This window comes from Genypterus blacodes, unplaced genomic scaffold, assembly GCF_046128005.1.
Source record: "Genypterus blacodes isolate CSIRO-AG114 ecotype Tasmania unplaced genomic scaffold, CSIRO-AGI_Gbla_v1 ptg000048l_1, whole genome shotgun sequence".
NCBI classification, from domain to species: Eukaryota; Metazoa; Chordata; class Actinopteri; order Ophidiiformes; family Ophidiidae; genus Genypterus; species Genypterus blacodes.
The window spans coordinates 3,883,843-3,905,000 of record NW_027466861.1 but is presented as its reverse complement, the minus strand read 5'-3'; the positions used below and the strand labels follow the sequence as shown (position 1 = coordinate 3,905,000).

The 21,158-nt window shown below is 48.2% G+C and overlaps 1 protein-coding gene and 1 non-coding gene across 5 annotated transcripts in view; both read left to right on the top strand.

Moving 5' to 3' along the window:
• The first annotated feature begins 276 nt into the window (after nucleotides 1-276).
• trnac-gca (transfer RNA cysteine (anticodon GCA)) lies at nucleotides 277-348 on the top strand. The gene has a single exon. It is a non-coding gene; the product is annotated as a tRNA-Cys (tRNA).
• A 2,026-nt stretch (nucleotides 349-2,374) lies between these two features.
• pag1 (phosphoprotein membrane anchor with glycosphingolipid microdomains 1) overlaps nucleotides 2,375-21,158 on the top strand; it is a 33,617-nt gene continuing 14,833 nt past the window's right edge. For 2 of the 4 annotated variants that reach the window (XM_076149877.1, XM_076149878.1), the window contains exon 1: nucleotides 2,375-2,630. The gene's annotated coding sequence lies outside the window, so the exon portion shown is untranslated. Of the gene's footprint in view, nucleotides 2,631-13,670; nucleotides 13,728-17,845; nucleotides 17,976-21,158 lie in introns of those variants that run through there. The other 2 variants (XM_076149880.1, XM_076149879.1) reach the window with 2 other exon arrangements.

Below are 21,158 nucleotides of genomic sequence, written 5' to 3'. Positions count from 1 at the left end.
TAGACATGAAGGACGAGAAATGGCCCCCGAGCCCTCTGCTGCTCGCTGCACTCAGCAGATGAAAAAGGTCAAAAGGCTGCTTGGGTATAAAAGCTTGTCAAAAATGCAAATGCTTTCAGATTCTGTCCATCTTGGCACTTGAGTCAAATTTGATTATTGCTTCTGTGATGCAAGTGGCTGGCAACAATAGAGGCTGTAGCAGCATCTATTTATCTATTTGGCAGTTGTGGGGAGATTGTTATCAAATTTTCACAATGGCCACATGCTTATGGAAGTGGGGGTATAGCTCAGGGGTAGAGCATTTGACTGCAGATCAAGAGGTCTCTGGTTCAAATCCAGATGCCCCCTCTCTACCAGAACTGCATAGCACCTGCTTACCTTTTCAAAATGTCTGATCTCATTCCATATTTCTTAAATGTAACTGAGACTAAAGTAATGGCCCTGATGCGACAAATACCTTCATCAGTAAAGTCTGTGCGAGCTTGTTTGTATATCTTTGACCTCAGCGGGGTATTTATAGCCGCGTGTTCATTGGGTGTGAAGAACAAACTTATTTTTCTCACATCACCACGCCTGAGCGTCAGTATTTCATCCTGACTTCAGAATGACTCCACTCCTTCCTGAGCCGCCAAACATACAACCCCGGGCTTTGACAGTTGTACAGTGGAGGAATAAAGCCTCTAAATATAGACGTACTGCTACCGAGAGGGAAAAGCATTTCCTCCATACACCCCACACCCGACCCAGCTCCACACACACACACACAGACTCATTTCAGCCAGTGTAGGACCTGTGCTGTATTGTCCATCATTAGAAAGAGGGGGGAGAAGGCGCTGTGAAACAATGAATGCTCTGGGGGGGAGGACTGACCTCAGAGAGAAAAAGAGGTCAAGGGGAGCGTTTGTGTTTTTCAACTTGTGATCCAGAAATAAGTGCAGTGTTGCTGAATCACCCATTGAAGCCGTCTATAAGAGGAAAGGCAGGAAAAGCGCAGAGGGGAGACAGACTTCACTGGCTCCATTTATTAACCTCAGTCTGTTCTCTCCGAGGTGTCATTCCATGTACGGCGGGCGGCAGCCATTGTCTTGGTGCAGGATTTTGGTTCCTTACTGATCTATCAGCGTCACTGCCTGAGCACAATAATAAGTTATGAAATGTCTGTTTCACTGCGGAACAACCTCCCAGTGAAGCATCAGTGTTTAAGATGTTGTGCTCTTTTTAAATTGTTACTGCCATTTGGCTCCGCCATCCCCAGCTGTGCTACATATATTACATATTACTACAATTACCACCCCATTGTTGTAGGACATGGTAGGATTTATGACTTGCTTGGTTAAACATTTCATATGCCATCTGGTATTCTCATGGTGGATGACACCCAGTCTAGCTGTGAATGTGATATATGACACATGGGAAGTGGTAAATGTGGAGCTCCACCTTTGAAAATAAATCGGAGAGAGCTCGCACAAGAAACTATGTGCACCCGAGAGGGTTTTCAGGAAAAATGAGTCGATTTTCTGTCTGAGAAATGGAATTTTACTCTAGGGATTTAAGCACAATATGTAATAAAGCAGCACTTTCGTAGCCGTATTTTCATTACAGCAGTCATTATTAGAGTCGCTTCTCTGGAAATCCCAGAGGTCCTCAGGGCGTCACTGCGATTATGAAAAACACAAATCCGCTACATCACAGACTGAGAGTGAACGACACAACATAGCAGCACAAACTAAATTCAATCCCTCAGTCTGCATGTTTCCATATGTAGACGTTAATGTAACTCATAACTTATGTGCTCCTTCCAGAAACAACAACAGTTTTGCCCGCAGGGGCGCAGATGATTGGTGTGGCTGCTTGGTAATTATTTATAACTACTGCATGTAAATGGAGAATCGACAATTTAATATTCTCTGTTGCTCACAGATGCAGTGATGATTGCCAATAAAGATAATTATCATGACTTGAGGAAGGTTCATTTTGTCGTATTTCAAAGTATGTATGGCTTCAACTCTGAGCTCACAAAACCACAGTTTTGGGGAAACTACTGCTCACTCAATTCACTCACTAACTCACTTCAGAAATGTGAAACTTTGTGAAAGTAGAGCTGTAACATGGACATTCTCACTGTTTTCTATTGATGCTGCTGGAACTGAAGCTAATGCTAATACCGTTAATTTGTATGCATGTTTACGTCACAATGATTGACAGGCTCTCCTCCACATTAAGTAACATAACATTAAATCCACAATTCACATTCACCTTCATTTCTCTGGAATTCAGCTGGCAGAGACACTGAACGTGTCGCATTTCAATGTACTACGTTTCCCATGAGCCTTTGCGCCGCTAGCTCTCCCGCACTCCTCCTCCTCCTCGCGCTCCTCTGGCTGGTCGGGGCTCAGAGCGGAGCAGACAGACAGAGCGGCTCCGTGTCTCTCCCGTCCCACATATGTCTCTCAGGCTGAGAAGGGAAGAGACGCGCTTGCCCTGACGCAAACATATCACTTTAAATGTCCATTTTGGTGTTTTGTTTTGTTTTTCGAACGCGGGCGAAGCGTCAAGGCGCGCTGAGCGAAGCGGCGACTCTCTCTTGGACAGCCCGCTGAATGCTGAGTGCTGGACGGATCTGCTGTCTGGTGAGTGCCCGTGTCGCCTTCTTCCTTCATGTGTGTGTAGAAAAGTTGCCCGATTCCCACGAGTGTTTGCATTCCTACGGCGTGAGTGTGTGGCACAGGGTTTAACCCCGAGTGTGTGTGTGTATGCGTATGTGTGTGTGTGTGTGTGTGTGTGCCTGGTGAAACTTGACCATGTGGACTGAGTGCAGTTCTTGAATACTGCAGCCCCCTCCTTTAACACAACACACACACAACAGAGATGGTGACAGTTATGTTAGGTGAATGACTTGTTGCCTTTCACCCCAAAGCGTTCAGCAATGTAAATGGACGTGTTGAACGGAAGGAGACGGTGCTTGGTCTCCCGCAGAGATGATGGTAAACATTGATGATCGATTTGACGCTTAGATTTCTCCTTAAATGGAATCGATGAAGATGTAACAGTCTGGCAGAAGTCGGTGTCTTGGTGCAGATGTGTGTATGTGTTTGTGTGTGTGTGTTTGTGATGGCGTGACGTAGTGTGTTCTTCATTTTGCACCACGTTGAATAGTTTGGTCGGTTGTTTACATTCCTTTGACCTCCCTCAGCTGGATTGCACAGTGACCTTAGAAGACAACACTGCACTGCACTTCCCCTTCAGTCCAAACCTCCATTTCTCCTCATAAATCACTATAGAATCCCAGTGACAGCAGCAAAGACTATTCATCAGTATTCAACCAAGTCTCCTTACTCTTGTTTTTCCCTCCTTATTTGTTGACTCGCTGTTGTGTTTCCTCATTATTTCTGCAGGAAATGAGATATGAGTTGCTATGTTGTTATGTGATGTGCTGTAAATGTGCATCAGCCGAAGTATGACTGGGATGATGATGAGGATCTTCGTCACTGGAATGTTTATGTGAATCTATGTGATCATTAAATGTAACAAGATAAGTCTGTTCTTGTTTTTAAGATGCACATCAATTTCCTCTGATAGTGGTGACAGATTGAATGCGTGTAGTCTCTCTCACTCTCTCTCTCTCCCTCCCTCCCTCCCTCCCTCCCCCTCTCTCCCTCACTTTCACACACACACATACAGACACACACACACACATTCTACACATATGTCTTTGAGAAGTGTGTCCATGCTGCTCAGCCCTGTGGACATTCTCAGAAGTGTAAACATCGCCGTCCTCGCTGACACTGGCGATCACGCTGCCTCCCGTCCCCGTGGTGCAGAGCTGACATGCATGCATCCATGCGTGTTCAAACACACACACACACACACACACACACACACACACACTGTATGAACATTTGTGATGCATGAACACACGAGCGCTCAAAAACAAGAAACAAACACACCGCTCCACAGTTGATGCTCTCCCTCCCTCACCGCCTTTATCAAATATGACCAATTTGCTCTGTTAACCTGGTAAATAAATAGTCTTTCCTTCATATTCCCAGTGTTTCATTCTCATTCCCAGCCTCTTTCTCTCTCCCTCTCAAGCACACAGACACACACACACATAGACACACACCAAGTGCCAAATGCCGAGTCCCCCCCGCCCCCAGTCTCCGATGAGGCGTTGGGTTCATGAATAGGAGCTGTTGGCATGCGTCTACCGCTCACAGAAGTTGACAGTTGCTTTAACAAACACACCAGTCTGCGCCGTCCATTTGCAATCACGTCCACGTGTTACACACTCGTCATGAATCTAACAGTGATTTCACAGCACAGTGTGTACACCAGTTGTGCGTTTCACATGTTCAGGTCCAACACAGGCAACCAAATGATCAGGATGACAGTAAGAAATGGGTTCATGTGGTTGTATCATGCTCATAAGAAGCAGCTAGAGGGGTTTGTTGCATCTTATAATGGCTGTATGTCGACGGGTCAGAGTGGGATATCTGTGTTAAGGAATGGAGTGTGTGTGTCGCTGAACGCGAAGGGATCACAGTGCAGGGAAATGCCTGGGACAATTTTAACCCCATAGCATTCATAGCGTACTGCTGCTGGTATGTGGACGAACAGGAGCTCGGCCACTTTGCAGCTGTCGTGACGTTAGAAAAAACAAAAACGGAGTGACGAGATGGAGACAAGCAAGAGGGAGGCAAGAGGGTTGAGTGCTTTCATCGAAGAGTTTCACCAAAATGGCAGCAACACGTGTGTGAGGAGGGCGTTTGATCGACTCAAGCTGTCCAAATATTTCCCCACAGAAATTGGATTGTTTCTAATTGTGTGGATCTTGTGCGTGTGTGTGTGTGTGTGTGTAGTGATGGTGTGATATGTGCAGTAGCGGTGCTGCTGCTGCTCCTGCTCCTGGGTAGATCAAGTGTGGATGTACTTTGTGTGTGTGGCTGCTGTGAGAGTAGAGTTTCATCATAGGCTGTCAAGATGTCGCTTAGCAGACTGCACACGTTTCACACTCAGTTAAGGCTCAACAAGCGAGAGCCTCGTCCCCGTCATCCCGCTCGGCAAACAGCCACGCGTTCGGCTCCGCACCCCAGAGTTTGCAATTACCCCGCGTGACCCGCTTGACATGCCTGCCCATTTTCAGACAGGCACCTGGGGGAATTAGGCTTCCTAGGATTGAATCTCCTGGAAGGTTTGTTTCTCTCCGCCAACACCGAACGTTTGTCTAGCGTCAGACCGACTTTGGACCGAGCAGGATTCAATTGTGAAAATGCAAATGGAATTCTTGCGCTTTTACAAGGCCTATCGGTTCTCTTATTGATCTGAAATGGAGCAGTGCAGTGTATGTAAGTCATATGAAGCCGCTTGGGGATTTCGAGCCAAAGACCAAAACAAACTATTCCTAGGAACAGACTCAAACTGAATCACAGGTACAAATTGCCTTTATTGTTGTTGTTTGTGTTTTGCGGTAACAACGCCTGGAAAGTGTGGTTGAGGGGCTGGTCCACACTTCAATGGTGTGATATTTATTTACTGTATTTCTGTCAAAAGCTGTGATGCATCTATCCACACTTTTACATGGGGGAAATGCAGCTTAACGGGTTGTGTAGACGGATGTGACAGATTCCCTACAAAAATGTGAAAACGGCCTGAAATGAGTATGTGGTAGATGATAAAGTGGAACCATAAGTTGAGGGTTTGATCATCGAGTTAGTTCGCCTTGTTTTGGCTTCTGCCCTGTCTTTTAGTCCGATTGCTTGCATGTATGAGCTCTGTCATTAGAGGGAATTGGTGAAGAAAAGATCATTAAACTTTACCATTAAACTGGTTTAAGTTGCTGAAAATGTCTCCAATTTGTAAGCCTGTCATTAAGATCCGCGTAATGAGACGAAGAAACTCGGCGTGTTTACGTCCACGTCGGGATTTCGACTCTACTCTGCTACGCCAAGGACATAAATCAAGATCAGATAGTTTCCCCCCAAAGCTACAGAAGGTGAAATCTCATTATTTAATCATTTCCATTGTCCGTCTAAGGATGATTGGGCTCTGTTCTGCCCCCTAGTGGACGCACGCTTTAGTCTTCCAGGTACACACAGGTAGATATGTGAGTGCGTGTATCATTGCAGTATGTGGAGTAGTGACTGAGGTGGAGCGAGGGCAGTAGATGACAAATGAGTCAAAATTGAGAGAGCACGTCTAATAATAAAAGAGGATATTGATTGCAGTTACATCATGGGGGGCGTCGCCGCTTCTCCTCAGCGCCATTGACCCCCCTGTGGATTGATTTCTCATTTGTTCCCTCCAGTGTAAAGGCCGCTTGATACACTTTCTGAAATCCCATTTGCGGCGGTTACGGCAGCGCCCGAAGTGGCTCCTCGAGGCTCCTGACGTTTAGCTCACGACTGAGTGCAAATGGCAGTTTGCTGTGAAACCAGCTGAAGTCTAAACGGATCCATGTTGACGTTGCTCTGACACGTTTCAGTCAGGAAAGGAAATGTTTGTGGCGTCGTATGCAAAACGGGGAAATCACCCAAAAGTCTGCTAAGAGGAAATGTTCACCTTTACACCAGCTAGTCGTTGATTTATCCCACTGGACTCTGATCCAGAATCAGATTTGCATACATGGTGAAATCCTTTATCTGTTCAATCCTGAATCTGCAAAGTAAGAGATTTTTGCATCATAAACCACTCTTTCAAAATAGTTGCATCATCCTTGGTTTCTTCGTGTGTGTGTGTGTGTGTGTGCCTATATTGTGTGTATGCCTCCAGTTTAATAGCAAGTGGCAACACCTTTCAACTGTGAAGCAGCTGAACTCATTATGTAAACACACCAAGCTTCGGAATGCAAAATCTTGCACGTGTGTGTGTGCTTGCATCTATGTGTGCGTGTGTGCGCGGGTGTGTGCGCTGTAACCCGTTGTGCATTGTTGCAGGCAGACGTGTTTGACATACAGTGACTGGAATCCTGCCTGATCCTGCTGAGAAACTCACCTGGAAACACACAGTCGCACACAAACACACTCAACCACAGATACACACAACGAAACAGGGGGCCCAGACGTATACACACATTTTTTTAATACAATCTCCCAATTTCAGACCCCCACAGAGGCGGAAAGTCAAACTAGCTGCCTACACACACATTTTCACTTATACACACTTCACCGTTGTTGAACACACACTTGCATACATGCACACACACCGGCACTGTTATCAACTCCGGGTGGCCCTTAGCAATTTTCTCAATGATAACAAGATGGTTCTCCTTGTGTGTGGGACTATTCTGCTGCAGTGCCCTCTCTCTCACTCTCTCTCTCTCTCTCTCTCTCTGCCTCTCTCTCTCTGGCTCTGTCTCTCTCTTTCCGCAACACCGCTAAAACAGACATTACCTCCCAGACGTGACAGAACGAGTTCACGTTGAGTAAACACGGCACAGCGGAGACGATTACTTGAGATCGTCTTCAGAAACTTCTAATTGGGACCCAGAATCCTTCCTTCGTCTTCCTCTTCTTCGGCCTTCTCTGCCGGGTGCGTTTCTCCTGGTATTATCTGAGATGTTTTGACGTGTGGGTCTGCGAGTGTAGACTCAGACCGTGTCCTCCAAAAGAACCCGTCTGTATCCTCTACTGCACTAAATCAGCTCTTTAAACTCTTTGCTCGTTTCCTTTTCCAGCTACCTTCATCTTCTCCTTTCCTTCTTTTTTTGCTCTTTGCTGCTCCCGGAAAAAAAAAACACACACAAAGTAAACACATTTTTTTAGACGAGAGCTGCAAATTTTAAATGCAATGACACAAGTGACTCGGGCTCCTTAGGCCGCTTCCTGCTTTTCAAGACAAATGTCGGTGGAGTGATGCCAAGGGAGGGGACGAGCGGCCATATCCTCTCTGTGACACAAGGAAGAAGGATTTACAGGAAGTTTGATTTCATTTTGAGGAACGCCACGCACACACACACACACACACACACACACACAAGTCAGGTTCACCTCATGATTAGCTTCCGTCGTTGTTTCTCTCCATCGCCTCATCAAATTGTTAACTGTCTCACACACACATGCACAAACACACACAATTGCTGTTAAGGTGTTGCGAGCCAGGCATGGGGGAACAGAGTGTGTGTTTGTGCGTTTTGTCCCTTCTCCTTGGTGTAAAATGTTGCTGATCCAGCACGCAAACAAGCTCTCGCACACACGCACACACACGCGCATACACACAAACACTGCAGGGGTTGGATGCTACGGGATAATGTCACCCACAGGGAGCATCCTCATCTCACACTCCACTGACTAAAGCACTGCAGGGAGGAAGCATACACACAAATTGTATACACACACACACACACACACACACACACACACACACACACACACACACACACACATAAGCACACACTCAAAATCCTCATCTGTATTCTGTACAACTTTACCATTTCCCCTCACTTTCCACACACCCACACACTCACAGACACACACACACTTATTTTGGTTGTCTTTTACATATTTTATAGTACGTACGGCGTTCTCAGTACAGTAGCTCAGTGTTCTGCGGTGTGTGTTGGGTGTTGGTGTTTGCCGTCACATGTTTGCAGATGACTCACGTCTGTGTTGTTTATGGACGCTTTATGAGCAGGAGTGTGTTACTTTGGACTAAACACCATGGGATCAAAGCCAGGTTTGTCTGGTGGTTTACATAAAGGCAAGGTGTGTGTCTGAAAGAGTAGAGTTTGTGCATTCACCGACACACACACACACACACACACACACACACACACACAGATAGCAGTCAGGTGCTGTTTTGTCTTTGATGTGGGGGTTTGCAGCTTGATGAAGGTCACTGTGAGGATCGTCTCAAATCCATCACCATGTCACCTCTTTCTCTCCCTCTCCCTCCCTTTTCTCTCTCTCTGTCTCTCTGCCTTTGTACTGACCATCGTCCGTCCTCCTCTCCCCTCGTCTTGCACTTTGATCCTCCTTCCCTTTCGGCTTCTGTCCGTGTCTCACTTCCCCTTTCTCTCGTCTCCTCTGTTGGTCTACTTTCGTTTCTCTTTGTTTGACACTTCTTTTTTCTGTGCATTGGAGATCTCTCTCTCAGATATATATGAATACCAAGTATCCCTCCTGTGCTAAGGCTGTCAGAATCACACACACACACACACACACACACAGCTGCAGCTTCTCCCGCGTACAGTTAAAGCGCACCTCCCTCTTCCCTTCTCCCAAGCTGGCTCATAATAGGAAATGCCCCCGTTATCTCTACTGGCACCGGCGTATTAATATAAGCCGTAGACAAACACGGTGCGGGGTGTGTGTGCTCTCGCCGTACCTCCACTCTGATAATAACCCTCCAGCACAAGGCCCGTATTTCATCTTTGCGGCTTTCTCAAACGGGTTTCCACAAAGGTTCTGTAGACGCAGCAGAGCAGGGACTTAGTTAGGAGGAGAGCAAACCCAGTAAGCCACTCAGAGGAGAATCGAAAATTGGGTTCCAAAGGTGCGATTTGGGCACCGGAGCGAAAAGAATAAAGTAGTGGAAGGGCTGAATACGCGGTAAAAGTGAGGATCAGCAGAGGTTGGAGTAAAGTGTGACACAGCGGCGCCTCTTTGCCGTTTCTGCACACTCGGCCTTTCTTTCTGTGATACACTGTCGCCGTTGCCGCGGCGCTACGGCGCTGCACCCACGCTCGTACAGACGCTGACGGCGATCACGTGACAGAGGCTGCGGTCAGGGCTGGGTCACAACACTGTTTACAGCGAGTGTGTGTGTATATGTGTGTGTGGGAAGCGAACCAATGTACAGTTTGTTTTTCTTGTTTTTTTTCTCTCCCATTGTTGAGTTAGAGACTTGAAGCGTCACTTGTTTTGGGTAGAATTGTGCTGAAATCCATTGAGTGAGAATGAGAAGCGTCACATCCCTGTAGCGCCCCCTACTGGTGGAATCTGAGTCTCACTGTTGTGGCGTTTTCATCTTATCTCTGCTGACATGTCACACGCAATCATTTACACATTTCCCCCGTGTTCTTTAGCGTGTTTATACTTAATGCACTGGTGTCTGTTTGGTGTTTATCTGCTCCATTCCATTTTGTTTTTCCATTTATTGTTTTTGACCGTCCTGATTTTTCCATTTTCCCTCGTGGAAAAGCGTTTCAGCCGGTCCACAAATTCCTGTATTTGTTAATGGACTATAAGACATTATGTCACTGGACAGAGATTGTGTGTGTGTGTGTGTGTGTGGGAGGGGAGAGAGAGAGAGACAGACAGTGTGTCCGCTGTATTTGTGTGGTCTTCCTGTAACAACTGTACTCTGTGATTTGAATGGGGACGCAATTACAGCCATCATGAGCGTTTGTATACTTTGCGCATTTCTTGATTGGAATTGCAGGAATCTGTCGCAGACGTCCACGAGTCGACTTGGGAAGTTACTCACTCTCTCGCTCTCCCTCTCTCGCTCTCCCTCCCTCTGTCCTCTCCCTCGTTCCTCTCTCCACCATGTCGCCAGGCTCACTGAATAGGCCGATTGTCTGCCGCCGCCGACTGTTGGTAAATATGCCTCGCCAACAGGAGTGGACGGGTGGGCCGGGCGAAAACAGTGGGAGAGCAATAGAGGATGAAAGATGGAGCGAGAGGGAGAGAGAGAGACTGAATGAATGATGAGGTTTGGGCCAGACAGAGGGTGGATTGTGAATTATTTCAGTTCTTAGACAGAGAGAAGGTTTTAATTGGGACACCTTCTTGGGACACCTTCTTCCATCTTCTCGTCTTCTTCTCTCCACTCTCGTATTTGACTCCTTGCCGTGTTTGTAAAGAACAGGAGCTCGGCCCAGGTTGTTAACATGGGAGAGTAACACCAAGACATGCCAACAAAGCTTAAAAAACGCCCAAGTTGTGTTGCAGAAGCGGCGCCTCTTTCTCTAGACAGTGGGGGCGGAGGAAGACGAGAGAGGGGAGGGAAAGATGAAAGTTGGTCGCTTCCTGCTTTTGGTTAAGGTTTAGAGGCAGAGATGAGAAAGCGAGAGAGAGAGAGAGAGACCCGCCACAGCAGGGTGCCGCGCTGAGAAGAACATGAAAAGGTTTTGAACCGTATCCGGGACGCTTCCCCCGCTGAAGGAGGAAAAGGGAAATGGTGGGAGGAGGGAAAGGTTACAGAAAAGAGAGACAGAGACAGGAGGCGGGCGGATATGGGGAGAGGAAGAAAAGAGAAAGGTGGAAGGAGAGAAACAAATGGAGGGAGGGAGGGGGGAAATGAGAGGAGGCCTGGGTCGTGAAGGGTAAGGGGGTGTGTTGGAGTAACTTCTCTCAGGTTTAGAGAAGGATGGCGGCTGCAGACATTCCCCCCCCCCGCCCCCCGTCCCTGGATCCAGAGGAATGCAGGGATGGAACGATGGAGTGGAGGACAGGGAAAAGGAGGAGGAATATTTGGAAGCAACGCAGACGGAGCAGGAAGTGAGAGCAGGAAATCCAAGATGTAATCAAACCTGCTCGACCTCGACAAACCTCAACAAACCTCAGGCATTCTCAGCACGGGGAAGTTAAAAATGTCTGCACTGTGTCACCGTGGGGAAGAAATTGGACCGTGTGTGTGTGTGTGACGAAGACGGAATTTACGAGCGTCTCCTCCAGCTTATGTAACCAAATTCTGATTCACTTTCACCAAACGGTTCTTGAAGTTCGAGCCGGTTGTCAACCAAAGCTGACACATATCTGCGGTTAGTAGTAGTGTACGTTATTTGTGTTTGCTCCTTTCCCGCACAAGAGACCGCCTTGTTCCTTGTGCTGCATACTTGAAAACTCTCTCTCTCGCACACACACACACACACACATAAACACACACACACACACTCATAAAGCGGTGAATTAAAGTCCTGAGTCAGAGTAAATGAGGCTGGGGGATGTTTTCTGTTGTGTAATGAAGGTTATTTTTAGCCTGTTGTCAGCAGCACAATACCTTATAAAAGCAAATCTGCTCAGGTTTGACTTTTAAAAGCGTCTTTTCGGTCTGCTTTTGCAATTTTATTTCATTTGCAGAGGGCCTCAGCAATCGTATTGATTTCTGATTAGCAGTAACTCGTACTTTTCTGCATTCTCTCCTTAGTATTTCTCACGTGACACGCATGGAAATGGATTTGCGATGAAACATCTTAAGTAAGGACCTCTTGATACGTCGCGCTAGTATGTGATCTGGGTGCGGTTACGTTGCACACCCACACACACTCAACACACACACAGACACACACAAGCAGAATGAGAGTTTTCAAAGAGCGCTGAAATATGTGAAAATGCTGAAGAACAACTAAAGGAATGAAGCCCGAAGCTCAAAATGGTTTCTGTGCCTGCACACATTTCTGCCTCTGCACATGGGCAAACTCCCCTATTTACAAACACACACCACACACACACACACACACACACACACACACGTACACACACGTACACACGTACACAAACATATAAATCGGTGTTAGCATCCAGCCTCTGTAGTCACTAATCATTCCGGCGGCGTGGCCTTGCCCTCTCATTAGTTGCGACGCTACGATGAAATCAACACGGCTAATGACTCAGCATCGCCTGCTACACGAACGCACACACACACACATGCGCGCGCACAATACTCTCAGACTGCATCACAACCCACGCACATACAACAAACAGACACACACACCCGACCAGCTGTTCACCCGCTGCAGAGCTGTGGACCAGAATGAATGAACAGGGAGGGTTTGTGTGTGTGTGTGTGTGTGTGTGTGTGTGTGAGTCAGTGTCTGTTCAGTATTCTATCAACAAACTGAAGCTATGCAGGAAAATCAAATCTGCTTTTGTGTGGAGCTCCTGCGGTTCATAAATAAAGACAGATGTACTTCTCTAGTGGTGATAACACACACCGAGGTTTCCAGCTCAACACGTTTCAGCGCGTTATCGACGGAGGCGCGTTTATACGGCCGCCTCTCCTCGCGTTTTTTTTTGTTTGTTGATGGCCTCTAAACACTCTCCTTTGGACTCGTCTCGTCCTGTTAGGCGGTGATGAATTGTGCGGATAGTGTAACGGCATCGATTGCTCTTTCTCAATGTGAGCGGGCGTATTGACTGTCTCTGTAACTCAATCGCTTTGATAATAGAGCAGAGGAGACTGTGTGTGTGTGTGTGTGTGTGTGTGTTTCGATAGTTTCTCTATGCATACACAAGTGATTTTAGCCCTGTGTGTGTATGTGTGGATTTGAAGGTCTGCCTCATCAGACGCCTGGCAACAAGCGAATGGAGAACCGGCGAGTTCCCTCTCTGTACGTTCATCATCGAGGCCCCGTCGCCCAGGGTTACAGGGTTGCTAGGGAATGGATGGAAAGACTGGCATGCAAACGGTGCCAGCCAGGCACGTGGGCACTCCTCATCCTCGTGTCTTTTCCCCGTTCCCTTCCCATCCTTCCTTACCTTCACCGTCCAGGCACAAACCGAAACGCACAGACGCAAGTGGAGATTCCTGACTGGGTTGTTTTTCCCATGCTGGGAGTCTCGGTGCCGAATCGGGAACACTCGTCTGGCAAACGAATCAGCTGCGTAAACAGGGCGTGTTCCGTTCCTTGCAAACAGGAACTGGGCTAGCTGGTTCTTCCTCCTCCTCTTCCTCCTCCTCATCCAAACCAACATCGCAATTAATATTTCCTCCATAATGGCCTGGTGATGAAGGGCACTGCTCCCTGAATAGAGTTCCTGTTTGTTTCCAACTATCGAGCTGTCAAGGTGACGTATGGATTTGTTTCTTTACAGATTGATTATTGCTAAAGTGTGTATGATGGTGGATGTTACTGGACGGAGGAAAAGAGAGAGAGAAGTTTGAAGGCGGCAGGCAGCTGTGTGGAGGATTAAGAGAGAATTCAAATGAAGGAGCAGAAGGATCCACACACACAACTTTCCCTTTGGATTGTGTGTGTGTGTGTGTGTGTGTGTGTGTGTGTCTCTGTGTGTGTGTGTCTGTGTGTGTGTGTCTGTCTTCATCGCTCATCTGCTGCCAGTGACTCTTCAGTGTGGCATTTCCAGCAGCTGGGGCCACTTTAGTCACAGTCTACCTGCGAACTCATGCAGGCACACACCAACGTCACACCAGATGAATGTGGTGTGTGTGTGTGTGTGTGTGTGTGTGTGTGTGTGTGTGTGTGTGTGTGTGTGTGTGTGTGTGCCTGGCATAGAAAGTGTCTATCTGTTTCGTCATCGCTTTTCACACATTTGATTAACGTGCACTCACTGCTGATGTATGAAACAGGAATCTGTGCATGAGTGGCTGCGTGTCTGCGTGTGTGCGTGTGTGTGTGTGTGTGTTTCGTGCCACGCTTCAAGGCTGCTTTTGCCTCCGCCGGGTCGTCACTAACTCTCTCTGAAGCCGCTGTCACGTTGTTTTTACAGCCTCATTTCGGGGTCGGGCTGCTTTGCCGTAGCTCAGCCCCGTCGCCGAGCGATAACAAGAGCCGGGGAGGGGGCGTGACCTCGCAGCGTCCAGGGGGGGAGGGGGGTGTTAACAAGCTCGCTCTGATCCTTGAGTGTCATTCATACACACACACACACACACACACACACAGACGCGACATGGCACATAAATTCTCACATTATCGGTTGCAGATGTGAACTTTGATATCCTACAAGATCACAAGCTCAAATTCTGATGATTGATGATATTGATTTTGGCCTGGTGATCACCACTGAGCTTTCAAATGCTCTTCATAAGCAAAGGGATTGAGTTAAAGACTGACAGGTTGATCTGTTACCTGAGCTCAGTCAGTAGAGTTTTGAGATTTGAGTTTTTACAGCCTGAGGTCATCACAGGCAGGTCCTCTTCGGCGGTAAATTCATTCCCCTTCCATTCCGCTCCATCTTCTTCATTTCGCCTGCGTGTAAATCTCACAACACAGAGGAAGACCAAAGCTGCTTATTCAGTCAAATATAATGAAACGCCTAGCAGCTTCAAGGAAAGGGTGACGGCGTCTCCGTACAGGCTATTGAATGTGTCGCCATGGCGCAGGAATCGCAAATGAATAAGGCTGGGAGATCAACGTGATGTTCTTTGGTAAACAGTGGTTGTTGGGAATGAACGCTTCTCTTTCTTCGCCAGTCTGTAGATCGTATCGTGTCGTCTGCGTGGTGCTCTTCAAAAGGACTGGAGCGCACGAAAATGAACTCTGTTGCTCCCTCGCCGCCAAAAGGAAAGAAGGGGCAGGGCCGCCACCCCGCCTGCTAGAGTGGCCTCGTAAACTCTGACTTTAAACAATAGGAGGGAGTCCAGTCCGGTCCACACACACATACACACACACAGAGGACTTCAAATGCCCGCCGGCCTCACCCACCGCAGCCGCTTATTTGTTGCCTTTCTTCATGGTAGAAACAGGCGCTGAATGATGACCGAGCAACGCTAACCGCAGGACCAGGCCCCTGGAACGAGCCAAAACAGGATATTAACAGTTGTTTACGTCTGCTCGTCTGGACTCACGCCTCCTAATTGAGCCGTTAGAGCCCCCTTGTGGATTTCAGACTCAAGGTTACTGCGTGCGACGGAGCGGCGCTTTGACCCATCTGTGGCTCCGCTGCTGCCGCTGCTGCTCTTAATCCCCCCACGACCCAGAAAGTGACTTTTAGAGCAGGTGGCCATAACACGAGAGCGCCACGACGACATCATCTGGCCCGGGGGGGGCGAGTTAGGGGGGTCTAGCAGCGGAAATTTAGGGCTCACACACTTTGTTTACCAAGAGAGGCTTCGAGAGGAGAGACGACACACACACACACACACACACACACACACACACACACACACACACACACACACACACACACACACACACACACACACTGGATTGCAGAAATAACACTGTGTGACCTCAGGGGGTTTCATTAACAAGAGGATGAATGATGGAATTCATCATGCACAGGATTAGAATTTTAATTGTGTGTGTTTGTTTGTGTGTGTGTGTGAGTGTGTGAAAACAAAATATCACTGAAGTGAGGAATAATTACAGCCATTCAGTGTCAAATTCAATCTTAAAAGCCGTGGTTTATTTGTGGCTTAGTTTTAATGGAATCCGGTATGAAACCATTAAAGATAATATCACAACACAAAAGCTAGAACGGCCGTATCATCTCATCTGTACGGGTGTGACGAAGCGGAGGGGTGAAGGTTGACATATTTCCCAGCATGCCGTGTTTATTCTCGCAGCCTCTCGTGGGGCTTTGGAGGACGGGCCGAGGACATCGCGGGTAAAGCAAGAGGACGGTCCCAACAAACAGCACCGCTCTCTGGGGCGTCTTTTCCTTTTCCAAAGGAGGTCCTCGTCTCACGGCCTGTGTCTCTCGCTGTGTGTGTGTGTGTGTGTGTGTGTGTGTGGGGGGGGGGGGGGGGGGCGGGGGGGGGGGGCCTATCTGCATTCCACTGATTCCTCACGGGATTCCTGCTTTCTGTCCTCAGTTACTTAAGTCAACTGCCTGGGAAGACGTGCGTACGTGTGTGTGTGTGTGTGTGTGTGTGTGCGTTTGTTTGTTTGTGTGTGGTTGCATGTTTTTGACTTGAATTGGCAACTTATCACGCCCGTCCCAAATGGACTCGTTATCTTGACATCCAACTGTAAAGTGTGTCTGTGTGTGTGTGTGTGTGTGTGTGTGTGTGTGTGTGTGTGTGTGTGTGTGTGTGTGTGTGTGTGTGTGTGTGTGTGTGTGTGTGTGTGTGTGTGTGTGTGTGTGTGTGTGTGTGTGTGTGTGTGTGTAAAGCTGCAGTTGAAAGTGTGTGTAGCCAATGAATGCATGTACCATCCTGGTCTCCCAGGGCACTTCTGCTGTCATGGTGTGTGTGTGTGTATGTTTAATGCGGCGGTTCATCCGTGTCCAATTTTTGGAAACAAAGCAATTGTTATTCGTCCCTCCAAGCACATCTGACATCACAGCCGTGGGCTCTGACATCCTGGAGGATCATTCACGTCACTTTAAACGTCCAAGCGAACTCGAATTTTGGGGCAAATTGTGCAACGTCATCATGCACCATAAATTATAGATCGCCGTCCACAGCCAAGCAACATCCTGCCTGCCTAAAGTGATGACTGTGAGGTGTGGCCCAGTTCACCCAGAGTGATGTTGGCAACCGTCTCACACCTCTCCTGGGGTCCCACGCAAGTGTGTTAAGCGTCCAGGGCTTCGCTAATGGCCAACAGGAAGGATCTGCGGGGTAATGGGTCTATCTGCATCCACTCATCTATCACCCAGAGACTGTTGGTGTCCTTGGTGGAGGTACACACTCCTCTAGTCTGACACACTCCTCTACCTTTTCCTGCTAACTACTTCATCTGGATTGAAATGACTCTGGGTACGATTGTGCTGGTGCGAGCCTGTGTGTGTGTGTGTGTGTGTGTGTGTGTGTGTGTGTGTGTGTGTGTGTGTGTGTGTGTGTGTGTGTGTGTGTGTGTGTGTATGTGTGTGTGTGTGTGTGTGTGTGTGTGAGATAGTTTCCTGTGTGTGTGTGAGTGACAGTAGATATGCCTCCACCTGCAGGCACTTGTTTGCAGTTCTGATGCACACTGGGTCGCTTCATTCCCTCCTCAGCTTTCCCTCGGGTGCAAACTGAGCCGGCCCCATTAAGCGTGCTTGCGCGGGGGGCCGAGGCAGCCAGTGCCACTTTGTAAATACATTTCCCTTCCGTGTTCTATATGAATATTTACACGCTAGCGCCGCCTCTAAGCGCACACAGCTGCTCCATAATTCAAAGTGTTCTGCCGAGAATGGACGTTTTAAGGGGGAATTTTCTGCAGGTAATCAGATCTCTACTTCCTTCATTTGCAAACAACAGGTGATAGAGGTGAAACCGGAGGAGCGCATACCTCCACCAAGCCCCGCCTGCGTTCTGACTGCACTTGCATTGCCGATATAAAGCCAGATTTTTGCTGCGATTGCCCTGTATCCTGATCCTGATCTCGTCCCACCTATCGACTCAAATTTCCAAAATCCATCAGACGCAGACAGGTGAGAACGCAATACGCACAATACGACTTTAAGCCTCGGCGTGTGAAATGAGAAACCAGATGGCATTGTGGGAAAGACGGCGGGCGGCAGAGTGATGTCTACCTCCTGCAATCTCCCGGAGTTACTCAGGCGCGGCCGATGGATGAACGCGGCAACGTGAAGATTGCTATCGACGTTGCCGCGTCGCGCAGCATCCTCCCCCCCCTCTCTCTCCCCTCCAGCTCTTATGGTGGTTGCCATGTTTTTTTCTTCTTCTTTTCCTTTTGGCCTCAATCCCCGGCCGTCCACCCCAACCCCCCATCTGCCGTCCCTGATTGTAGACGTGTCCCCGCCTGTGTCCCCCTGCAGGTTTCCATATTTTACCATATCGTTACCGGCTGGCAGGCACGGCGACTGGAGAGGGACGAGGCTCGGGGGGAGGGAAGGAAGGAAGGAAGGAGTGAAGGTAGATGAGGGTGGACCGGTGAAAAGAGAGGCAGAGGGGCGTGAGGAGAGAGTGTTGTTTGTGTGTGTGTGTGTGTGGGGGGGTGTGTGTCCAGGTCTGATAGATGGTCCGCAGTGCACTGAAAGGTCAGAAGCCATGATGGGCTGCTACGCAATTTTCTCTTTAACCCCCCCCCACTCCTTTTCTCTGCTCCTCCCCAGGTCCCACTCCTTTCACTCCTTTTACCTCTTGTCCATATGCACACACACACACACACACACACACACACACACACACACACACACACACACACACGCCCATTAGTGAAGTAAAATAGGGCCGTGTTCTCAGTCTCAATGTGTTTCAGGGGACTGAAGGGTCTCACCCCCTGCGTCTCGCTCCGTCTAGGTCGGGTTAATAGACCCGCCCCCCCCGCTGTGGCAGAGCCTCGTAAAGAAGGATCTCATCGCCGTCTCAGCTTACACACACACAAACACACGCTTCTATTAATTCCGCCCATTGCTCTGCTGTGCCTTTTGTCCGTGTGAACCGGTGTCAGAGGAGGAACTGTGTGAAGGGCAGTGAGGTGTGTGGTGTGTGGTGTGATGTGATGTAGCTACCAGACCTGAAAAGGAAATAGAATTATTGTAAATGCATTTTTTTAATAGCGAATGAGCGTGTGTGTGTGTGTGTGTATTGGAAAGAGATCAGGCGTCTCGAGGCATCTGTTGCATCTCATTAACTGCTGTTAGAATGAAACGCATCAGTGAATTTCTCTCTCTTCCTCACACACACACACACACACACACACACACACACACACACACACGCACACACACAGCCTTCATGCCATTTCACTCAACCCGCTAATCCCTTTATCTTTGGCAGCTATTCAACACGTAAAGCCCATCCGCTCGCATTCACGCTCACGCTAATCCTCAAATTAAGGTGACAATGATGGGGAAGTTTGGTTCACGCCGCCGCTGAACGCTGCATATTCTCAGAGGTTGAATAGGGTGAAACACACACACACACACACAGACACCCCTCTGTCTGCCCGCTCACTTTGCAGCCCCCGTTATGCTCCTTGTCCCGCCCCCCCCCCCCGAACTCCCAGGGTTCAACAGTTCAGCCCCCAGCCCCCACCCCCTTAGAGTGAGAGTTTGTGCCTGTGTGTGTGTGTGTGTGTGTGTGTGTGTGTGTTCTTGTGTGAAGGTCACTAACAATGTGAGTGACAGTCCCTGAAATCAATACAACGATACATTATTTCTCTACTTCACGCTTCTCCTCCTCCTGTTTTACATATGTGACCGATTCGCCCGGCCCGTTTGTTTACAGTCACAGAGTCGAATCCGTAAGTGGAGATGTTTTTGTGTTTTGTATTTTGTCCCAGTTCGTCAGCCGATCGTTTATTTGCCAAAACTCGATAAGGGGAAGTTTTGGCACGTAGAAGTCGAGCGATGACTGCACTTCTTCTTTTGATGAGAAGGGGAGGCAGGCACGCAGGCAGGGAGGGAGGAAGTGTGTGTGTGTGGGTGGGTGATGTGGAGTCGGAATTGAATCTAGAGCTATCGCAGGAGAGATGCAAATAAGGAAAACTGAGAAAGCTATTTTACACGAGAAAGAGTGAGGGAGAGAGAAACGTGTAACTGAAATCGAAAGGGAGTGGAATGAGTGTGTGCGAGTGTGTGTTCGTTAGAGAGTGTGTGTGTATGTTCATGCCACACACAGACACAAGTTGCACTGCTAATGATCTAAGATGCTAAGAATAGCCGGGTGGATCAAGAAAGAGAACGAGAAGCGAATGTAGAGCGGAGAAACTGAATGTGAAAAGGGGAATTATAGAACAAAATGGTGATGCTAGTTCAGTCAGGGGTGTGTGTGTGTGTGTGTGGGAGTGTGTGTGTCCTGAGAGAAACATCTGAAGGCTTCCAGGGGTCACCAATGGCCTCTTGAGACAGTGAGAGGAAGACAGGAAATGGTTGTTTCCCTCTGTGACATTTACCAAAGGAAGATTTTACACACACACATAATTGGTATTTACGCATACACACACACACACATACACACACACACACAGCACGTCTCTGGACCTTTAATGGAACACAGCTGTCGGAAGTGAAGACATGAGAAGCACACATCACCTTCATTGGTCTTAGGTTTGAGGTTGTGTGTGCACTGCAGGTTTCACCACTGTGTGTGTGTGTGTGTGTGTGTGTGTGCGTGCGTGTGTGTGCGTGTGTGTGTGTGTGTGAATGTGTCTGAACTGTGTTCTTTTCCATTGGGAGGAACACGATGTACGGGTGTGACCGTCCGCAAGGGGCAAATGGTTCATATTTTGTTTGCACCTCCCCAACTGGGGATCGATATAAACCAAACGCCACCAGCACACAAGGCTGCTGTGTGTGTGTGTGTGTGTGTGAGAGAGAGAGAGAGAGAGGGAGAGAGAGAGATGCTAAATTATGCAGTTTCAATTTCCCCATTTAGGGAGGACAGATCAATTTCTCATGCTAAGACCATTAACCCTGAGGATGGACAGTGTTACCATGGCGATGCAGATTATGTCCCTTGATCGGAACCACCTGTTTTCACACACACACACACCCACACATACACACTCATGATGTGTATTACTGCGACTGTTCATTTGTGCATAACGCTTCACAGTGCAAAGACTTCTTAGTATCAAATATGCAATGGTCCTCCTGAGAGAGACACACACACACACACACACACACACACTTGCTCGAAACTTGCTT